We start from the raw sequence: 9,790 nt of genomic DNA, 5'->3' as shown, positions 1-9,790 counted from the left end.
GAGGACATGAATGATTTCCTAATTTATATTCTTATTTTCAAATGTTTGCAAAGTTTCACATTTACTGTATTACATGTGAGATGCTATAATTTCAACACTTTTCATCTGTGGTATTGTAAGGAAATAGAGTGTGTGCAGATAAAAAGAAAAAATGCATACATAAAAAATAAATTATTGGTCTTGTGATCAGACATAAATTGTTCTTAATATGCATATACTATGTGTGTGTATTCTTGTACATAAATCAAAATGTACAAGTATTTATAAACTCTATCCTATGAATAAAAAAATTAATGATTAAAATATGGCAGTATTCAATGAAATCCTGATTTATAATGTAACAAGTCTCTTAAAGGCAGTAAAATCAATACATCAAAGTAGAACTTACATTGTAATGGACTAATATCCTCTTAAATAATCTTAGTTGGGTTCACACCAGATCACATGCATCACTACTTCTTTTTTACACAAAGCAGTTAGAAGGTCAAGCATTTTGGTTAATAACACTATTTCAACAAGGAAAGGTATAGTGATAAATTCTCCTAGAGTAATGTACACAAGACACACATGACACACTTACCTTTGTTGCATCTATCCTACACAAGCCTTCAGGGCAGCTGAACCATACATTTCTCTTTGACATCACAGACAAATAAACCTGTCCAGACTATTATTCTCTTCTGTATTCTCACTGTTTTTATTTTTCTATTGTTTATTCTACATTATCAACTTCAGGTATTCCAGACTCTGGCCTAATTTATCAACCACCTAGTTTCCCACCATTTTTTGATCTTCCAGATCTTGGGTTCCCCCAATGACCTGACACTATCAAAGCTCTCAACTCTTAACTTCTTGTCAGCAAAATGACTCATTGACTTTTGATCCTAAGTGTCTGCCCTACTTATGTGACTGCACTAGCCCTGTATTTCAATATAGCATCAACCAAATGAATGAAGGATTATCTCCAAGCACTGAGGATATTTAAAACAGTCTCTAATCTGTACCTGTTAACTCTGTGAAAAAACCCAAATATACCAAGGGTCATTTGTCTTCCAATCATTTATATAAGTAGCCTCTTCTAATTCTCTGCCCTTCTAATTCTTTTCTCCAAACTTACCTTCTGCTCAATTTTTATCTACACTATTTCATTTAACCATTTCTGGGTGAAATATTTCTAATGATTTTAGACTATATGATAAGCATAAAATAAAATCTGAACTAAGATCCAATATAAATCCTTAAACTACATAATGCTTTTTTTGGTACATGAGTCAAGACCAGAAATCTTCTCAAAGACTCAACATCAGTTTCAAAAATTATGTGGTAGAAACGTCTCCTTATTAAGTTGATAGATATTTCAAATAAAGTAGTAAATGACAGAAATATTTAGTTTCCCCTTTTGGAATGTATGATTGTAACACTTTTCTATGTCTTTGTGATTATCGATGGTTTGGTTTTTTTGATGTAAAAAATTTCACAGGCTCTAGATTGAGAAAAAAGTGATATTTTTGAACCTTCTGTGACAATATAATATTCTGATATAAGTAACAGTTAAAATGTGTATGCCACTCTACTATTTCAATAATTTCACTATTTCAGTAAATGCATGGAAAATTTCAGAATCACCTCCATAGGTTAATAATTATTTTAATAAACAAAATTAATAGCAACCATATTTAAAGCAGAAGTGTCTTATTTTATTTTCAAATCATTTTGGAGTTCACTAAAATTATTTAACATCTCTGCTTTTGCTTTCCCCATTTGTAAAATGGAAAAATAAACATCTATTTCATGGACTTTTTGTCAAACTCAAATTAAATATTATATGTGAAAAAAGCTTGTAAATTTTAAGACACTACTGGAATTTGAGGAATTATTATTTGACATGTTCATCAGACTAACACAAATCAAATTAAGATCATTTTCCTCTACTAAAGGATGTAAAAGAAAAATGTTAATATTAAATGAGTTTTATGGTATTTATTGCTTTCATAAAATGTAGGTTGGAATCATAACTTAAAAGGTACAAGCTGCAATGTTTTAGAATTTGTGTATATTCCAGTGCAATGCATATTTATAGCAGATAGAATGAGAACCAGGAACTAAGTGAAAATATTCTCTAAATTCAGCGCACAGCTCAATGTTGAAAAGTACTGGTTATGTTATTCTTTTTTGGTGGAGACTACAACTTGCTGCCTATTTATATCAAATATTTCTTTGTGATATGTTTTATACATTTATGTCTACTAAATCCTACTTAGAAGGATTAGAGTTATTTTGTAACAAGACAGAAAGAGAAAAGGATGATCTCTCCCAGAAGCATTCTGCTGGGCAGTGAGGATGTGTACAGTGGGAGCAGGAATGTCACCACATCACGAAGTGCGTATGACATATGACCTCACATTATAGGCTCTGGGGATATCATTGATCCGGTTTAATAAAAAGAAGAAAAATTATGGTAGCAGGAACTGTAATTATAACCAAAAGCATAAGGCATCCAATATTATACCTGTGTCTCAAACTGGACTATTAACTGACAAAAAAAAACTTTTACACTTCCTATGAAAATATAAACATGTGAGACTAGCTGGCAATTTTTAAAAAACACAAGTAGTAAGCCATAAGCCATACCAAACATTAAAATATGTTACAAAGCAAATTAACAAGACATGTTAGTATTGGCTGATAGATAGCTAGATCAATAGATCAGAAGATACAGCCAATAATTATAGCAATATTTATGGAAGTTTAGTTCAAATGAGACAGCATTTTCAAATTTATGTGGGAAAGATGAATTATTCAAACAACAGTGCTAGGAAAAATGGATAGCCATTTGGAAAAATATACTTGGATTTCTCCTTCCTCAGTCCTTATACCAAAATAAATGTTAGATTTATCCAATATTTAAACATAATAAATAAAAACTTTAAAGTACTTGAAGAAAACACTGAAGTTTTTTTTTTTAATGTATGCTTGAAGTAAGAATGGCTCCTCTAAGCAGAATGACATCTGAAATCATTAAGGAAAAGATTTTAAAAATTTAACAACAGGGGCTTCCCTGGTGGCGCAGTGGTTGAGAATCTGCCTGCTAATGCAGGGGACATGGGTTTGAGACCTGGTCTGGGAAGATCCCACATGCTGCGGAGCAACTAGGCCCGTGAGCCACAACTACTGAGCCTGCGCGTCTGGAGCCTGTGCTCCGCAACGAGAGAGGCCGCAATAGTGAGAGGCCCGCGCACTGCGATGAAGAGTGGCCCCTGCTTGCCACAACTAGAGAAAGCCCTCGCACAGAAACGAAGACCCAACACAGCCAAAAATAAATTAATTAATTTTTTTAAAAATTTAACAACATACACATACAAGTTTAAAAATGAAAAGAAAAATTACTGGTCAAAATATTTTAAATTAATAAGGAGGTGTTAATTTCTTAATTAGACAGAATAGCATAATGGTTAAGAGTTCACATGCATGTATGCACAAATCCATAAATACAAAGACGTGCAGATCTGTGACTATAAATCCATATGAGGCTTGGTTGAATTTATAAAGGGAAACTTTATAAATTTAAAGTAATATACTTTTCATGATATATCTTTAGAATATCTGAATTTTTTTATTGTTGCCATGGGCTTCATTACCTCTTCCAAATAAAATACAGCTTATAAAAACAAACATTTGTAGCTTTTTGGTTCCAGCCAGTGTAGAATAGCCTGTTTTGGACTAGCCTTCCAGCACAGAACAACTATAAAAGCTGAAAAAAATCTATAAAACATGGATTTGGAAAGCATCAAATATAGGCAGGGCTTGAAGGGGTAAAACCCTTGTGAGAAGGGAATTGTATAATGAAATATCAGACAAGGGAGATGATAGAGCAGAAGCAGAAAGTGTAAGTCTTACTGTGTTGAAAAGACTGAGGCCAGATGTTGGTGCTGCCATACTGGCTGGGATTTAATAGGCAAACACCAGTGGAGAAGGAAACCTCAGAGAGAGGGCTTAAAAATTAGTATACACATCTCCCCTAAATCATTGTCTGACCTGCTGTGCGCTCACAGGGTAACACTCAAAAATGTTTTTAAAACTTACTAGAAGTAGCATCTGGGAGGTTAAAATGCTAAAGCAGACATGGCAGTAGCCACATGATTTAGGGAGAAAAGCTGGAGTTCAAACCCAGTCAAAGTTAGGGGTGGCTTTCGTTACTACCCAGTGCTTTAATCTGAGACCCCAGAAAGGCTATGCTCTAATAGTGAGGGCTTTGGGAATGAAGACAAAAATAAAATAACTAGCCCTAACAAAGACGAAAACCAAGCCTTAATAGGACCAAGGTGATCCAATAGTGCTGTGGTTGTTTTGCAAAAGAAAATTTAGCCCGCCTGGAGGAAGATAACATCATTTAGAATTTCTACAATTTTCCTCCAATTCAAACATATGAAGCATGCAAAAAGAAAAGAAACAAATGACCCTAAATCAAAGAAAAATAAAAAAGGAAAGAGAAATCTAGAGGTGATTTAGGTATTTTAGTTACCAATTGGTTATCAGTCTGATTGCCAAAATATAAAGATAAAATTTTAAGAGTAGCCAAAGAAAATCACACTTTGCATTCAAAAGGACAAAAATTAAACTTAAAGCTTAATGGTCATCATTACTATAGAAGGCAGAAGACCATGGAATATCTTTAAAGTGATCAAAAGGAAAAAGACAAGTTACTCAGAAATCTCTCTCTAGCAAAAATGTCCTCCAAAACTGAAGATGGAGTAAAGATGTATCAGATAAATAAAAGCTGAGCAAATACATGAGCAGTTGGCCTACACTACAGTATATTATGTTTTCTCATATTAAATAAAATATGACAATATATGGAAACACAGAACTTCTGAAGTAAACAAACCCTGGAAAAAGTAAATGTAAACAAATACTGACTACTTCAATGAACAACAACATCTTATAAGGCAGATCACAAATGTAGAAGTAAAAATTATGATAACACGAGCACAAAAGGCAGGAGTGGTGGTAAATGAATTAAACTGTTTGAAGGCACTTGCATTTAGAAGTGACAAATGTGCTAATTTAAGATAGACAGTAATATAATAAAAAATGCATATTACAGTCCCTATAAATTACTACTATGAGAAAAATAAATGAATATAGAGCTAAAAAGGTTAATGGAAGAGTAAAAAAAAAAATGGAATAATTAAATATACCTGACTCATCCAAAAGAAGACAGGAAAGGAGGAACAAAGGAATAAAAAACAGATGACCAAAATGGAAAATATATATCAAGTGTAGGGGATTTCAGAGCTGACCAAGGAACAATATACAACCACAAGGTGGCAGGAGCACACACAAACTTTACTGGTCAAAGCTCTGACAGGTTTTCACGGGGTTGGGGAGTCCCTCACAACACGAGGCCAATTAGAGGCTAAAACGTGGGGCAGAAAAACAGGAAACTTACTTGTCTAGGTGATGTCGCTTACCCCAGTGGGGAGCTTGTTGGCCTGGTTATTGAAGCCTTCTCTGCAGTAGATGACTTTATAGGGCATTTGCTTATGACAAAAGTATCTTCATACCTTGTACCCATTCTGAAAAGTATATTTGCATAAAGAGATTAGGCTACGTATACAGCTAATAAAAGATGCTGGCTGTGGGAGAGAAATAACTAATAAGAGGCCCAGAATCTAGAGCCATATTTTAGGAGTTCAAATCCTGGCTCCAATATTTACTTTATGGGTGATTTTGAGGAAGTTATTGAACTCTTATCATCTATAAATGAACATGATAATAATGGCCCTCTCCTCACTGGACTGTAGTGTGGACTGTGTGAGTTTCCATATAAACTGTTTAGGACAATGCCTGGCACGTAATAAGCACTCTATGAAAATGGTTACTAGTACTATTTATAAAAGCATTTGATAGGCCTCTTAGTATTTCACACAGCAATACCAGTTGTCTGGTAGTTTTTTAATGTCTTACAGACTTAGTGTATATGTTGTGAATTTTTTTTTTTTTTTTTACTTTTTAAAAAAGAGATTCTGATGCAACAAACAAATATGCTTCTAAATTGATACATTAAATTACCGAATTAGGTTTATTCTTTATTAGTGTGGTACTCACCCTTACTGGTAGAGTGTTTGTAGTATAATCACTGACTGTTGATACTTTCTGAAGTGTACAAGGATGTATTCAAAGCATTTAGGCATCGGGACTTTAACATTGGGTTGGTGTGCTTGTTCCTGGCTTTATCTCAGGGAAATATAGAAAATATGACTGGAAGTCTGAAGAACTTACTTAAAATTATTCACAGCTCTATAAGACTTAGGCCAAGTCAGTGCATATTCAGTTTTTCCACCTGCAAACTGAGATGATGAATGGTAGTTAGATGAACACTAAGACATTTATCTAACACACCATCATTCTATAAATAATGTAAATTTACACACACATAAATTCATATACAACATAGAGGTTGTCCACCTATAGTTCTCAAAGGAAGCTAAGATTTTTTTTTTGTCGATTAAAACTGTATCAAAGTTATAGAACAATTTCCAGCACATCTGCTCTGGATACATTATCATAATTATTTCCTTACATTGCACATCTCAGCAGTGCCAGAGCAATGAGCCAAGTAGGAGCAAAAATCTTATTATTAAGCAGTGACAACAGTTCCCAATTCTTTTCTTCTCTGATGTTTGATAACTGAAGTCAATTAAAGACTTCCAGTGTAATTCTTTAAGTTAAAATAAAAGGGGATTCCCTGGTGGCGCAGTGGTTGGGAGTCCGCCTGCCGATGCGGGGGACGTGGGTTCGTGCCCCAGTCCGGGAGGGTCCCGCATGCAGTGGAGCGGCTGGGCCCGTGAGCCATGGCCGCTGGGCCTGCGCGTCCGGAGCCTGTGCTCCGCGGCGGGAGAGGCCGCAGCGGTGAGAGGCCCGCGTACCAAAAAAAAAAAAAAAAAAAGGTTATTTGTATTTAACAGCTATAAATGAACACTCACCTCCCAGCTAAGTGCAAATACAGGATTTGTCTTATTTTTATGACTGCAAGGTCGGGCCAAGGTCCAGCCCGCTGCGCAGCCGGGTCTGGGCAGTGGCGGGAGAGGCTAGGCCGCAGGCTGGGAGTTCCGGAGCAGCAAGGCGCTGCCAAGGTCCAGCCCGCCCCAAAACAGAGACGCCTGTTCCCCTGAAGCCGATCTAAGGAACTCCTCAGTCTTATTGTGCAGGGCCCCGTGGGAAACTCTGCTGCTGCTGAGAGATGCCTCGGAGGCCTGACTCCCACAGCGGCAGCCCTGTGTACCTTTCCGGCACAGGGCCACCGAACGTCTAGCTCCAAGGACCTTACCTGCTCCACGTCAGGAGTGCAGTGGGGGAAACAGCTGACCCCAGGAAGATGGGCTGCGAGGCTGGACCGGCCCTGTTCACACAGACCTTCAGCTCCTGGACGCTTGAGAGCAGGAACTCCGTGAGGATGTGGGAGGGGGGGCGGGGCGAGCGAACTGCCAAACTGCGCATGCGCATCCTGCGACTCGGCATCCGGGCTCTTTCGGATTGGTCCCAGGTCGACGCCTTGCAGGGATGGGCCAGGCCCATCTGGCCGGGGACTCCGGGCAAGATCTCAGGGGAACTCCTTAGTCTTGCCATCCCAGGCAGTACCGGGAAGTCGGCTGGTGAGAGACACGTGGGAGGCCTGACTCTGGGTCTGTGTACCTTCACGGCGCAGAGCCTTGAGTCTGGCTGCAAGGAAGTTCCTCCCTCCTCTTCTAGAGTGCAGTTGGGGGAGCCGCTAGCCCTAGGAAGATGGCCGCTGGGCAAGGTCGGCCCAGGTTCACAAATGTTCATAGGATCCCCTGGAATGTTTGCTTAATACCAGCCTGACTCAAAAAAGAGCAATGAGAGAAGAATAAATGGAACCTTTTCCAGAGCTCACCAGGACCCAGGAAACAAGTTCTGAGCATCCGGAGTGGCTATTCCTTGCGTAACAGTGGGAGCACTTCATAGAGACCCCAAAAAGATTAGACCTCAGTATGAGACTAAACAATCTCGACATAGTGATAAAGAGAAAATCTTGAAAGCTGCCAGAGGAAAAAGAACCATTATGTAGAGACGGATACAAATAGAATGATTGCAAAGCTCTCTTCAGAAAATACATAAGCCAGAAGGCAATGACGTGACATCTTTAAGATGCTAAAAGCAAACAACTGTCAACACAGAATCTTATATCCAGTGAAAATAGTTTTTAAAAATTAAAGCAAAATTAGGACTTTTGAAGAACACTTGTAATAAAACACAAAACAGAACAAAAATTAATCTGCACTCCATCAAATTTAAATTTTCTGCTCTCCAAAAAACATCATTAAAGTAGCAAATACATATTTACATATATACTGCTTAAAATACATATCATTATATGTATATGGATGTATATGACAAAAGCCTTATATCCAGGATATATAAAAAACTTACTATTATAATTCAATAATAAAAAGACAACCAATCATTTAAAAATGGGCAAAGGGTTTGAATAGACACTTCACAGAGTAGATATATAAATGGCACATGAAAAAATGCTCAACATTATTATTCATGAGGTAAATGCAAAGTAAAACCACCATAAATGAGAGAGGATTACACATGTATTGAACAGCTAAAATTAGAAAGATTAAATGTAATCAAGTTTGCCAAACATGTAGCGCAACCAAGAGCTCTCCTACATTACTTGCGGGACTATAAGATGGTACAACCACTTTGAAAAAAAGGTGAGCAAAAATATTTTAAACACATATTTGCTATATAACCCAGCAATTCTTCTACCTATGTATCTAAAAGAAATGAAAATATGTGTATAGGCAAAGCCTTGTACATGAATATTCATAGCAGCTTTATTCAATATTACCTAAAACATGGAACATTCATCTGCAATAGATGAATGGATGAGTAAATTGATGGAAATTCATAAAACAGAATACTATTCAATGTTTAAAAAAGAAAAATTACTAATAAATATAACAACATGAGTAAATCGTAAAAACATTAAACATTATGCAGAGCAAAAGAAGCAAGGCACAAAGCAGTACATACTATACAGATAATTATATTTATATGAACCCCTAGAGGTGTTCAATCTAATACTGATAAAAAGCACAACAGTGATAGCCAAATCTGAGGGCATTTGGAGGATTGACTGGAAATAAGCAACACAAAATTGGGGGGGAAAAAAAATTGGGGGGGTTTATGGAAATGTTTTATATCTCCTTATAATGGTAGTAAATACAAATGTATAAATTTGTCAACACTAATGTAGTTGAATTGTGTTCTCCAAAATTCACATGTTTAAATCCCAATCCCCAGTACCTCAGAATGTGACCTTATTTGGAAATAGAGTCATTGCTGATGTAATCAGTTAAGATGAGGTCATATTGGATGACTTGTGTACTTATACAAAAGGAAAATTTGGACTCAGGCACACACATAAAGAGGATAACATGTGTATATTGGGTTTATGCCACATGCCAAGGGAATACATAAAAATGTCAGCAAACCAACAGAAGATAGAAGAGGCATGGAACACATCATTCCCTAGAGCATTCAGAGGGAGCCTGGCTGTGCCAACACCTTGATCTGGGACTTCTAGCCTCCAGAACTGTGAGACAATAAATTCCTGTTGTTTAAACCACTCATTTTGTGCTACTTCATTAGAGCAGGACTAGGAAACTAATACAACTCATCGAAGTATATAATAAATGCATACATATTCTTGAATGTAAATTATACCTTAATAAATTTGATTTAAAGTGATTGAATC

Source organism: Phocoena phocoena, chromosome 17 (assembly GCF_963924675.1).
Source record: "Phocoena phocoena chromosome 17, mPhoPho1.1, whole genome shotgun sequence".
Classification (NCBI taxonomy): domain Eukaryota; kingdom Metazoa; phylum Chordata; class Mammalia; order Artiodactyla; family Phocoenidae; genus Phocoena; species Phocoena phocoena.
This window is presented reverse-complemented; position numbering follows the sequence as displayed.